The sequence below is a fragment of the Dipodomys merriami genome, unplaced genomic scaffold, assembly GCF_024711535.1.
Source record: "Dipodomys merriami isolate MVZ:Mamm:240054 unplaced genomic scaffold, mDipMer1.0.p SCAF_18, whole genome shotgun sequence".
Taxonomy (NCBI): Eukaryota; Metazoa; Chordata; class Mammalia; order Rodentia; family Heteromyidae; genus Dipodomys; species Dipodomys merriami.
In genome coordinates, this window is record NW_027203159.1 from 19,560,817 (window position 1) to 19,574,638 (window position 13,822).

Genomic DNA, 13,822 nt, shown 5'->3' on the forward strand with positions numbered 1-13,822 from the left:
TGTTACAATTTTTCCCTACTCTGTTTAGACATCTATACAGTGCATCTGGGCACATACCTATGTTTTTCGATTCAAAATTGAGTGATTTTTTTGCCTTTCTTAAATTCCTGATTTAATTCAATTTTGATAATTTTTTATCACATGTTTTTCTGGATTTTATTTCTTACATTTTTTTCCTTGGTCGGGAGGATTGATACCATATGGTGCCATTCATATCCAAGCCTCTTATGCTGGGCTTGATCTCAGTCATGTATTCCCAATGTTGGTGTGCCTATTGAACAGAATTCTCCAAAGCATTTATAGTTGTGAAAGTAGTATTAACAAAGAAATGCTACCTAGCTTAATGGTAATCTTTTCAATGTTGCTATCAAAATCCAATATTTCAGTGTTTATACAGAGAGTGACATGCATGTATCTTAAATGTTAATTTTAGTTCCTGATCCCTGAACATATTGACTAGATATCACTTCATAATGTAATTGTCACTTCATTATGGCATTTGTTTTGTCCACACTTAAGAATGGATAAGCAGTTTTTTGTTGGAGCTTCTGCACATAAAGGGCCGTGGCACATTCTTCTTAATTGTACCTATTTCTTCAAGCCTATTTCATGCATTACATTATGCATGTATCCTTTAGTAGGATACCTCTCATGACATAATCAATCGTTGTGCCTTGCTTTGATGCATCCTTTCACAAACTGAAATGGAGATCAAAATTATGTTGTTTTAAGTTCATAACAATAACATGTAGTAAATCCGTTATAGTTTTTCTGTCTAAATAACCACGTGAAATATATCTTTTTTATTTTTCTGGATATATATATAACTGTATATCTATATACCTCTAAATAGGTATATCTATAGTTATATATGTATATCTATGCATACATAGATATACCTATATATAGGTATATAGATATATGTATAGATATATATCTGTATGTAGATATATATTAAGATAGATAGATATAGATAGACAGACAGACAGACAGACAGATAGATAGATAGATAGATAGATAATAGATAGATAGATAGATAGATAGATAGATAGATAGATAGATAGATAGATAGATAGATATCCATGAATATTGGGTAAGACATTAAGGTTTGAATAATTGGGCCATTATGCTTAAATTAATAGAGTGACTAGGATAAGATTTTAAATGTTCAATGAATGTAATGTGGTGAGAGTGTCCAAGCATAATTTGTGAGACGGTGTGTAGACAATCAGCAAGGTTCAATGGTGGAGAAAGTCGAAGGAGGAATGAAATTTCTTCAAAATTACTTGCAATAGCTATTATTAATTTTTGATTATCTCCTGGACAACCAGTACAGTTTCATGTTGATCATAGGCACAATTCATAAATATAGTTCAAGATCTTTTCCACAAAATAATATATATAATATTGTTTCCTCTTATTTCTTTACAGGAACCATTCAGGCGACATAACATGAGTTCAAAGTATTTGTCATCATTTCAATTATATCTTGCATTAATAAATACATTGTGACACTGGCTAAACCAAATGAAATTATTTTTATTTCTACTTCCAAATGACCCTATCTGATTTTATTAGGTTATACATGGTTTTCTTGTAATGCAGAAATAAACTCATATTTTATATCTTTATTGGAATTCACCATGTCCTTTTCCATATACATGTAGTAAGTTTGGAGTATAGAAACCTCAATCATCAAGTCGAAATGTGCTTATGTTTCCCTATAGAGAACAATTCACACTACATATATCATTGTAGTAGTCTTCCTGTGAATATCATATTCCATTTCATTTCTTCTTATACTTGTAGAGTGAAATAAATGTATAACAAAAGTGCAATGATATTGGATTCCTAACAAATTTTACATGAACTTATTTGTTCCATAAAGAATGGCAATGCAAATTTTGATGGTTTGTTTCAAGCAAAGATTCTGAAATATATTTCATACTAAGCAAGTTTCTCACCCATCTCAATAATGTAACAAAACACACTCTCAGGAAACTATAGTAGATGATTCTATCTTTGTTTACTGTTGTATGTAATTTGCCTCACATATAAATGCCCCCACATATTAATAGTTGATTTGGCACTGTGGTCCACAATAATCCTAATGAAAATTGGAATAGACTTTGAAGCATAATTTACATAAATCCAACATATCCAAAATTATAGGTAGAATTTCTAAGCAATCAAATGTTTTGAATTATTTGGGGACAGGTGAGGAGGTTAAGGATGTGAGATTTTTACGCATATTTATTAATAGTTTTAAAATAGGAGAGTTTCTGATTATGGACATATTAGTGCAGCAGGTTCATCGTAGTTTGTAATTTCAAATAGTTTTGGATTTCCTGCAGGATTTAAATAAATATTAACTTGTAAAGGATGTTTGGGAACAAGCAGACACATGGAAACCCTCTTTTCTAATCATGTAGGAATGTAAGGTGTAATCTACCTACATATCCATGTGTAAACTTATAAAACATAGGATAAGGGTAAGTATCAATACTCTCCTTTTTAGTTTAATGTTATTTTTAAGTTGATGTACAAAATGATTATTATTATGTATATATTGCAGTGAGTTCATTTTTTGTCACAAGTTATACTATTCCTCATTTTTCTGCCTCAAATCCCTTCTCAGACGTCAATTTTATTTCCTTTATATTGTCTTGTGAGGAATATTGTGGCATTGGTTCACTCAATGTCCTATGTCTCAAGATATTTTGTTCCTGGGGGCTGGGAAGGGGGCTCAGTGGTAGAACGCTTGCCTTGCATGCTCAAGGCCCTGGGTTCGATTCCTCAGCACCATATAAGAAAAAGAAAAAAAGCTGGAAGTGGCGCTGTGGCTCAAGTGGTAAAGCGCTAGCCTTGAGCTGAAGAGCTGAGGCACAGCGCCCAGGCCCAGAGTTCAGGCCCCACGACCGACCCCCCCCCCCCCGCAAAAAAAGATATTTTGTTCCTGTTCCTTGCCAAAATTAGATTAATGTGTATGCAATCCACAGGCTAACAAAATCAAATCCATTGACATAAAGGGAGAGACCATAGGAAAATAAAGGAAAAAGGCAAGAAAACAACAAACAGCTTTTCATTGTATTGTAAGGAATACATAAACATTGATAATACTTTTCTTTCGATATCGTGGAGATCCTTTTGCTTAGCCTAATCTTCTATGCACATATACCCATAGCTATTAAACTATTGCAATCTTAAGCTATTGCAGTCCTCTTCCAGGGTAAAATTGGATATATACCAGTTATTACAATAAGGAAAACCATGGTACCTACATTTGAAATGACACTTCTAGAGGAAAATTTATACGACATCCCTAGATCAGCTGAACATAAACAGAAAACGTGCAGAAATGTGAAGAAGCAATATTCAATTAACAGAGCCTGACAAAATTGGTGAAACACCAATTAAAAATGAGATAGATAATTATATATCACCATGTGCTATAATCAATGACAAATAAATCAAGGTCGCGGGGGTAAAGGGAGATAGGCTGAGATTTTTATTGGAAATAATAGGAGAAATATTATGGTTCCTTGAAACAGGATGATACTTTGTTATTATAGATGCATGAATGCAAGTCAAATAAATTGGGTTTTGTGAATCTGCATAGCTTCTGCATGATGAAAGACAAAGCTAAGCAGGTCAATAGAAATCCAACAGACTGGAAAAATATTTTAACTAACAATGAAACAGAAAAGGGTCATAGAGCTGAAATACAATAACAATTTAAATCCCATCCCCCAATTCCAAACAATATACCACCCTATTAGGAGGCTAAATATTTAAAGAGAAACTTCACTGATGTGGAACTGAGAAGGGCCAAAGGACCTATGAAGAAATGATCAACATCTCTGACAATAAAATCAATGCATATAAAGTCAACATTGAAATTCCACCACATCCTATTAGAATGCAAAGTAATGTTCATTGCAGCATTATATACCACAGGAACATATGGAAATACCCCAGATAATTGAGAGTAGATTAATGGAACAAGAAAATGTGGGATAAATGCACAATGGAATTATAGGTTTCCATGGGGGCGGGGAATGACATCATTTAATTGGTAAGGAAATGAAAAGACTTGGAAAACATCATGTGTAAAAGGCTCATACCCAAACAAACATAGGCTCCATGGTTTCCCTTATTTGTAAAACTTGGTATTTGTTCTATTTAGACATTACAAAGGATCACAATACCGCAATACACACACACCTATATATGTATATATACACATATATACACACATATGTACATATATGTGTATATATACATATATACATATATATGTATATGTATATATATGTATATGTATATATGTACATATGTATATGCATATGTACATATATGTATATATGTATATGTGTGTATATATATGTATGTATTCATATATATGTGTGTGAAGATTAGGCTACGTATATATATGGAAGATTAGGTTAAGCAAAAGTACTCAAAGATATAGAAACAATAGGTATCTCCTTGTTGCTTCTTTTTAAAGTATACTATGTGAAGCTCTTCCTTATGTTTTTCCTTTATTTTACCATGGCCTATCTAGGGTTGTCACTGTATTTGCTTTTCTTATCTGGTATATTACATGTACATTAATCTAAGTTAGGGAAGGGGAGAGAATAATAATATCTCAGACAAAGAACCACGATTCAACCAATGCAACTGCAATTCCCACAAAACAACCTCTTGTAATAAATTATATACGTGTGGGAGGGGATGGAAATTTGAGGCAGAAGAAAAAACTATGAGGAAATAAGGAATGGGTAAGAACATTTGACCAGGAATGTACTCACAGACTTTCATATGTAAATAATCCCTCTATGCATCACATTGATAATAAGATTCTATTAATAAGAAGACTATTCTTAAATACACTCTCTGAAATTATGTTATTCACAATGATATTATCTTAATGGGTTTGTAGTATGTATACTGACCTGTGGATATAGTTCTCTTTTCTTTACATCCCTACATCAGTAGAAAGACACAGGTTTTCCTCAGTCTCCAGGTTCCAAGCCATAATTTACAAATTAATGTTGAAATCATTTTTCAGATATTTATGACGAATTCTTCACAGCGTTCCACAATTATCCTAAATATCAGCAAGATTCTCACTTGTGAATCTTCCTTTTCTGTGGTCAAATACTTCAAATCTACTGATTAAATTGGGATCCAGACCTCTAATGTAGTTTTTGCAAAGTGTATTTCTGTAAAATATCCTGCAAAAACTATTTTATTTAGAGTAGGATTGTTGTAGACAAGGAATGTAAAATCAGCTCTACAATGACATTTCGTGACTTAAATATGCATGGCATATTACACACAAGTTGAAAACAACATGAGATTCATGGATATGGTTTCATGAGATGTGATAAATTATAGTCAAAAATTACAGCTTAATCTTCTTTGAACACTTCAGAAATATAACGGGAAATTCTGGAATGATGTACGTGTTCTTGCCTTATAAATGGCAGATTCTCTGTGCAAAAGTATGGTGTCTTCCTAATGTGTACATATACCTCCCAAACTAATAAAATATTGGCTGCTATTTGAGGGATACATGAGAGACTATTCTTTGCATTGCTACAGGCCTTGTGAAAAAGTCACAAAACTCTTCTGCAAATTAGATATCACATGAAAAATATTGAGATATATTAGCCTCTTCTAGTTTGAAAAATACATTGCAAAATTATTTGATTTACAAAACCCATAAAATTTTCGTACCTATTCTTCTGTTTGGAACATAGAAGTTGATAGGAAATTTATATGAGGGATAAAACATCACTATATTTTTCTCATATTTTATTATGTCTGCAGAAATAATAAATAATAAGGAAGATATTATTCACAGGCAAATGTAACTTTTTCGATGGGTCCACTTACAATTAGAAATAGACTTTTCCTCAGTTTTCTTTTTTCTTTGATCAACCTAGGCCTGCTAAGTAATGGCTACATAGTATTTTCAGAAGAGAGAGATTTCCCTAGTCCATCTGCGAGTCTCAATATTCACATCGATTTCTTTGTGCTATAGTAAATATCTCTTGTCAGTAAGTCATTCATGGAAGTCTCTAGATATTATATAGCAAACAGGTAATAATCTAGGTATATGTAGGCAAAGGACATTGATCTCACACATTCTCCTTCATAGGGAAATAAATCTGTGATATCTTTGAAATTTTTGGAGGAAAATTTTGAATTGATTGATTTTGAACTCTAAATTGGCATAATTATATAATGCCCTTATGAAATGGCTTCTCATCATAAGGACTCTTTATAGTTTATAAGTCTACTGGGCCACAGTGGGTTATTGACAACTTTGGGGTAATTTCAATTATTTAATGCTGTTATCCATAATCTGGAAATATTCTACAAGGTTCATTCATCAGAATATAAAATGCTCAAATATTATTTTTTTCTGTATGAGATATTGGTTGCATAGAATCAACCCGATCTTTCTGTCACTTTAGCTGTGTGTCCTCAAAATATTCATGAATGTGTCCCATGGAATCAAACCAATAAGCATATACTAATTTGATGGAACCAAAGTCTAATTAGGAAGTTTAGGTAAGCTCCATAGGTAGCACAAGTCCTACAATAACGTCCACCTTTAGGTCAATTACTATGCTAGATGTATTATCTCTCCGATGGTGTAGTCAACATTTCTTGGTAACACGGCATTGTTTTTTCTCTTAGAATGACTTAGTTTAGTAAATGGAGCTCCTTCAGTTTTGCATTTTATCATGCATATATCTCTCTTCAATGATAACAACTTTTTCGGTCATGTTTATACACCAAATAATTTGTTCAATCCTTTCTTCCTTTTAAGTGCAAATATTTAAAATCCTATCTATCCTTTTACATGAATTATGGCAATTGAACTGAAGTGAACAAAACATGTCAAAAAGTGGCCTAATTACTTTCTCCTTGAGGTTGCACAACGATTAATGTAATTTTTTGTCTAATTCATTAATTGTTTTATGGAAATAGATTAGTGTCTTCAATACACTTCCTTATACCTGGCTGAAAGCAAAATATGTTGTCATAGAGCCTGAATTCAAATCTCATCTTGCACCTAAAATGAATATCTGTATCTCTCCTAGTAATTATGGTTGAGAATATATTAGCCCAAAATTTGTGGACACAATCAAGTACTGTCACAACAGGCAACAGAAATACCATTTTCATTTGGAACTCATTTACTTATTTGAAATGAAAAAGAAATTATAAAATGACTAAAAAGTGAACTTCTTCCTTCCTAAACACAGCAATAATTTGTATTGAACTGTGACTAAATACTTGCATAAACATCATATATGAGGTGATAATCTCTTCTTATTAATCACATATTTTAAATAGAATGTCTAGACCACAAAATGACAATCTGTCAGAAAAGAGTTTTAGTGTAATTAGTCAAGTGCTATTTACAAATTCTGGTATCCATAGCAACCTCTATGATTAACCTTGTTAGTTATTTCCAGATTACAGAGTGTTTGTTAAGGTACTTTTCACAGAAATTATATAAAAATTGTTTTGTCATATTCCTTTGGAAAAGATGATCCAGTCCAAAAGGTACTGTTGATTTGAAACATTTCTCCTTTGCAAAACTAAGTTTTAATATATAAATTGATGATGAGTAAGATCAGAAAAGTTATATATTTATTATGCAATAAATCTGAACAATTCTCTGAATGGGTACACTTCTTATTTTCAGGAAGTCACACAATTTGTCTTCATAATTACTTTAATGATAAAATGAAATTACTTCTGTGAAGAGCAAATGAGAATAGTCAATAGACACTTGAAGATATGCTCAACTTCTCTGGCCATAAAAGAACTGTAAATCACAACAGTATTAATATTCCACTGTTTACAAATTAGAATGGCTATAATAAATAGTCTAATAATGACAGATGCTTGGGCTGAAGATGTGGCTCCAAAGGAACCCTACCACACTGTTTGTGAGAGAGTAAACTTGTTCAAACATTCTGAAAATCAGAATACATGTTCCTTAAAAGATTATGCATAGAGCTTTCGTATGATTCAACAATCCTAATTTTTGACATTTAACTATTGATCACTACCAGGGCCTTCGTAAAGCTACTATCACAACTATATTTATTGCAGCAATATTCACAATAACTAAGATATAGAATCAACTCCAATGACCCTCAATAAATGAGTTAGATGAATGTATCAAAACTATGGCATTTGTATGTACATTTGTATGTACATATGTATAGAGATAGCAATTCTGTGTTTCCAACAGAGAGCATAGCACTGTCGCTTTGGTTAGGAAATGGAATGACTTGGAAAAATAATATTAAGTTGTGTAACACAGTCCCAAAGAATTTAGGTCCCATGATTTCCCTTATTTGTAATAATAATATACATATAAGATAATCTTGTTAGATCAACTGAAAAGATCAAAAGTGATGTACATATGATCATATAAAATAATGCTAATTGAAATGAATTCCAATATATGAAGACAAGAGATCTCTCTTTATAATTATTGTTTTAAATATGCTCCGTGATTTTATTTTATTGTTGTTTCCTATGGCATATCCACTGTTGACACTGTACTCAATTTTGCTACCATGCATCTTGTATATATATTTGTCTGATCTGGGAAGGGAAAGGGTGTAATAAATCCCTGAAATAAGGACACATTGCAAGCAGGATACCCACAAGGCAGTATATTAGAAATGAACATTACAACTTCGGAAGGGATATGCTGAGGAGTGAAGAAGTTGAGTTGGGAAGGGATAGTGGGCCATCAACAAGTGAAAGTGTACAATTGGTCAAAAAGTACTGTTCTCAATGTCTTATTCATGCAAATGGAATTCCTCTCTACAGCAACTTTACAATAAAACCTAAAAAAAAATATGCTGAGTTTTAAAAGATTGCGGGGTTTTTTCCCTGTTGGACCTAGAAGTACATAAAATTATACTGCCTGGTGAAATTTGTGAAATCACAAATTTTAGAAAATATTCCACAGCCTGTTGCCCCATCCAACACGCATGCCACACCCCTTCAAAGAAATGTCGTTCAAAGCAAAATTGCTGACAAGTTGTTTACTGTGTTAATGTGTATATATTCAATCCTTTCTTTTTTGGAGGGGTGTTTGTCCAGTCGTGGGGCCTGAATTCTGGACCTGTGCCCTGTCCCTCAGCTTTTCAGCTCAAGGTTAGTGCTCAACCATTTGAGCCACAGTGACAACTCCAGCTTTTTTCTTTTTGCTTATGTGGTGCTGAGGAATCGAACCCAGAGCCTCAGGCATGCAAGGCAAGCGCTCTACCACTGAGCCAACTTCCCAGCCCCCTACATTCAAACCTTTCTATGTGTCAGTTTCTTCATGTAATTCTCTCATGCATATTTCTGAAGCATTTGGTTGGACATGGTGCAATGTTGTTTCAACTTATTCCTCCTTGGTTGTAAAAATAAAATTTTTGTTACGTTAATTTGGGAAGCATGAATGTTCCCATTATTTTAATGTGATCAGCCCAAATGTACATATATGCAATTTGGCACCTTGCCATAAAGTTTAAAGTAAATCATTATTTGCATGACTTCTGCTTATACTCCTCACTTCTTATGATGTAATTAGAATAACTATGATTTTCTCTAACACATAGAGAGCTTACATATATTGATATTCCTTTTCACCAGAGTTCTGATGATACAGGTAATTTAAAAACAATTTTTAACAAGAGCCAGTCTTTAGAAACTCCTAATGTTTCACTGTTCAATTGCAATACTCACATCGACAGATATTAATATATTTATGAAAATAAAACTAATTCTACACCGTTCTATATCTCTTCCTATTATCACTATTTATGTGATGTTAATACTTTAACAATTTGCATGTTTCACATGTATAAAGATTAAACATAGGGGCATCGTTATGCACGACACATCTGTTGTTATCATGTTAAAGACTGTTGATCATATCACTTCAAAATTTTTTGAATATTGATATAATTCTTGATGAATGCATCCTAGTATTCTCATCCAAGTACACAGATCGCTTCACACTGTAATGTGCAAGAGCTTAGAAAATGAGCAAATGAGTACAGTCGTCTCATAAAATCATGAATAAAGGACTTCCAAAGTTAGTAAAGTTGAATTGGATTTTTTCATCACATACTGATTTTTGATAGTCTGTAATTCCTGAGAATACACTCGGTTTTATCAATGTGATGTATTTCCAAAAGTTTCATAAAACTCTGTGGAGGCTTGTGTGTTCACCACGATACTAGTTTGAAAAGTTAGACCTAAAACATTGAACTTATGCAACGAATAATGTGAAAATAATATTGTATGACAAATAAAAACGGGTATACTCTGTAACAGCAATACTCACAAGACAATGTGTTGGATAGGATCTGTACAACATTAGGTGTTATGGGAAAGAGAGAGAAAAATGAGAAAGAGGGTAACAATTTCAACAAGGATTGGACTCATTACTTGGTCACTATGACAATAACATTTAAATTAGAAAGAAAAAATCCATGTAAATAATAGAATTGATGGAAACACTAGTGTTACATATCACATCTTCACATTTTGATACAGATGATTATAACTATATATATATATATATCAGTTCTTTGAATTCTAATTTTGCAATTAGCTTCTTTTTGCATATATGTAATGAACAGAGGAAAAAAGAATTTTAGGCTAATTAAACAACTGTTATTTTTAGAATTGTTGTATCTGTAACAATCTCTATGAATATGCTTATCTGTCATTTCCTGATTATAGAAGTTATGGTAAGGTCTTTTACACATATAAAAATATGGTTTTGTTAACAGTGAATAGTATTCTTCAATTTACATATTATTCTTTAGTACCAAATTACCCATTTAAAAATTTGAAGTTGTACAGACATTTCATATGTGTACGTATGCTCCACTCCCAATGCTCACTGATAATGGACCGAGAACTTTCAACCCAAGTTTTAAGCATGAATGAACTGTCAGGGTTTTGACAGAATTATTCTATCACAGGTGATCACTGAGTAAATGGTGAAAGTTGTATGATTGCTTTAGATTGCAGTAATTACTCATAGTAAAATACGAGCTACAAATAGAACATATGTCAAATATTTTAATAAGGTGATTTGTGAAAACCTCTATTGAACCTAGCAATATATATATTTATACTATGTGGTGAAATTCATAAATTTTAGAAAACATTTTACAGCCCAATACAACTATGGGCAAGTTCAACTTCCACCCACCCACACCACCAAAACAAATGGTATATAAAACAAAGTTCCTGAGAAGTACTTTAGCCAAGTATGAATCACGATTTTAACCCTATATCTCAGTCACTTTCTTTTATTTTGTCACTTGAATGATTTATTGCTTGTATTAAAGATGATAAACTATACCAACTTTTGGATAAACATTCCACTCTAATAAAAGTGTCTTGTTGTTCTTAGTATTATTATTGTTTTATTTTTTTTTCTTTTTGTCTTAGGCCACATTTGTTTCCAAACAATGTCATCTTCTCAATTCATAACATTTGTTTTGTATTTCAAATCAGAATGTATTGTACAAGAAGTTTTCAGGGGATTAAATCATTCTGAATATTAATACAGGGGAAGTTAACATTATATTTGACTTAATTGCTTTTCACCGTAATCAATTTGTTTTTTGTGTTCTGTTGCTATTTTTTAGTCTTTTAATTTTATAATCATTTTCTTCAAAAGATGCTTTATAGAAAAACTACATTCATGTCAGTAATGAGTGTATTTCTTCTCAAGCACTATTATCCCTTCTTTCTTTTTTTCTTCTATTTTTTACTTCATCCACCTTCACAACACTTCCTCCACCCCAAAGCTGCAAAGTTTATTTTCCATATAGTGTCTTGTGAATATCTTTATTCCAATGGGTCAGGGTTACAATTACATGGGAAAGATAATGATAACATTTCTTATCAAACATAGTTGCCTTCTCCTTTGTTTCCCCCTCCCATCTCCCCCGCTAATCCACACAAACACTACCCAATACACCACCCCCACCCCCGACCAAAGAAGAAAATAAAGTTAAATTTTGCACAATGGTTTGTACCTCTCATAGATGCAAAAGGACCTGATATATCCCTATTTAAACGATATGCTTTTTACCCTTCCCCTCTACAAATTATACCAAAATCAAATACAGTGAGAAAAAGGGTTATACGGAGGGGAGCGACATACAAAGCAGCAAAGAAATCATCTTATAAATATGTTAGAAACAATTCCATGAAAGGAAAAGAATATTTGAATGCTATTTTGGGGTTCATTTCAACTAACATCAACTTATCTGACCTTTTCTGCTTGTCTCAAACATATACTAGGGAAACCAAGGGACCTATTTTTTTGGGGGCCTGACTTACTTCACTTAACATACTTTTTTCCAAGTCTTTAGGCAATCTAACAAATGGGGAAATGTCATTCTTTCTGATGGAGCCATAGAAATACATTGTGTTTATACACCACATTTTCTTGACCCATTCATCCACTGGGGGGAATCTGGGATGATTCCATATCTTAGCTATGGTATATAATGATGGGATAAACATAGTTGTGCTGGTAGCTTTAGTAGAGTCTTGTTAGTGATCATTTGCGTAAATGCCCAAAACTGTGATTGCTGGGTCATAGGGAAGCTCTATGTGCAGTCTTTTAGGAACCTCCATACTACCTTCCAAAGTGGTTGAAAAATTTTACACTCCCACCAACAATGCAGTAATGCTCCCCTCTCTCCCATCCTCTCCAGCATTTGTTGTTATTAGAGTTGTTGATTATAGCCATTCTAACTGAGGTGAAGTGGCATCTCAATGTTGTTTTGATTTGAATTTATTTTATGGGTAAGGAGGTTGAGCATTTCTTCATGTGTATATTGGCTATTCTTCTTTCCTCTTCAGAGAAGTTTCTCTTTAAGTCTTTAGCCCACTTATTTATTGGACAGTTGTTTATTTGAAGAATTGTTTTTGGAGGATTTAATTTTTCTAGTTCCAGATATATTTTACAAATCAGACTATTGTCCATTGTATGGTCAGTGAAGAGCTTCTCCAAATCCCTGGGATTTCTATTGATCTTGTAAGCTATGTCCTTTGCCATTCAGAACCTCTGTAATTTCATGCAATCCCATTTGGCCAACCTTTCTTTGATTTTCTGTGTGTCAGTTTCTCTATTAAGAAATTTTCAGCCTTAGCCAAGGAGGCCTAAGGTTTCTCCTCTTCCATTCTGTAATGCTTTCAGAGTGTCTGTTTGACTCCGAGGTCTTTGATCCATTTGGATTTGATTCTGGTGCAGGGAATATGTAAGGATCTAGCTTTGGCTTTCTACAAGTAGTTAACCAAATTTGCCAGCACCATTTACTGAAGAGGCTGTCTTTCTTCTATTTTTTTTAGCTCCCTTATAGAAGACTAGTTGGCTATAGGTCTGTAGGTTCATTTCTGTGTTGTCAAGTCTGTTCCATTGGTCATAAGATCTGTTCTTGTGACAGTAATAAGCTATTTTATTACTATGGCTTTGTAATAGAGTTTGAAATTTAGTATTGATATTCTTACAGCATAGTTCTTTATGTTGAGTATCGTTTTTGCAATTCAGGATCTTTTATTGTTCCATATTTATTTTTGGATTGCCTCTTCTATTTCCCTGAAGAATGAGGTTGTAATATTGATTAGTATTGCACTGAATTTGTAGATAGCCTCGAGAAGTATTGCCATTTTCACGATGGTGATCCTTCCAATGCAGGTGCATGGGAAGTTTTGCCACTTTCTAAATCCTATTGATTTCCTTTTTCAGGTT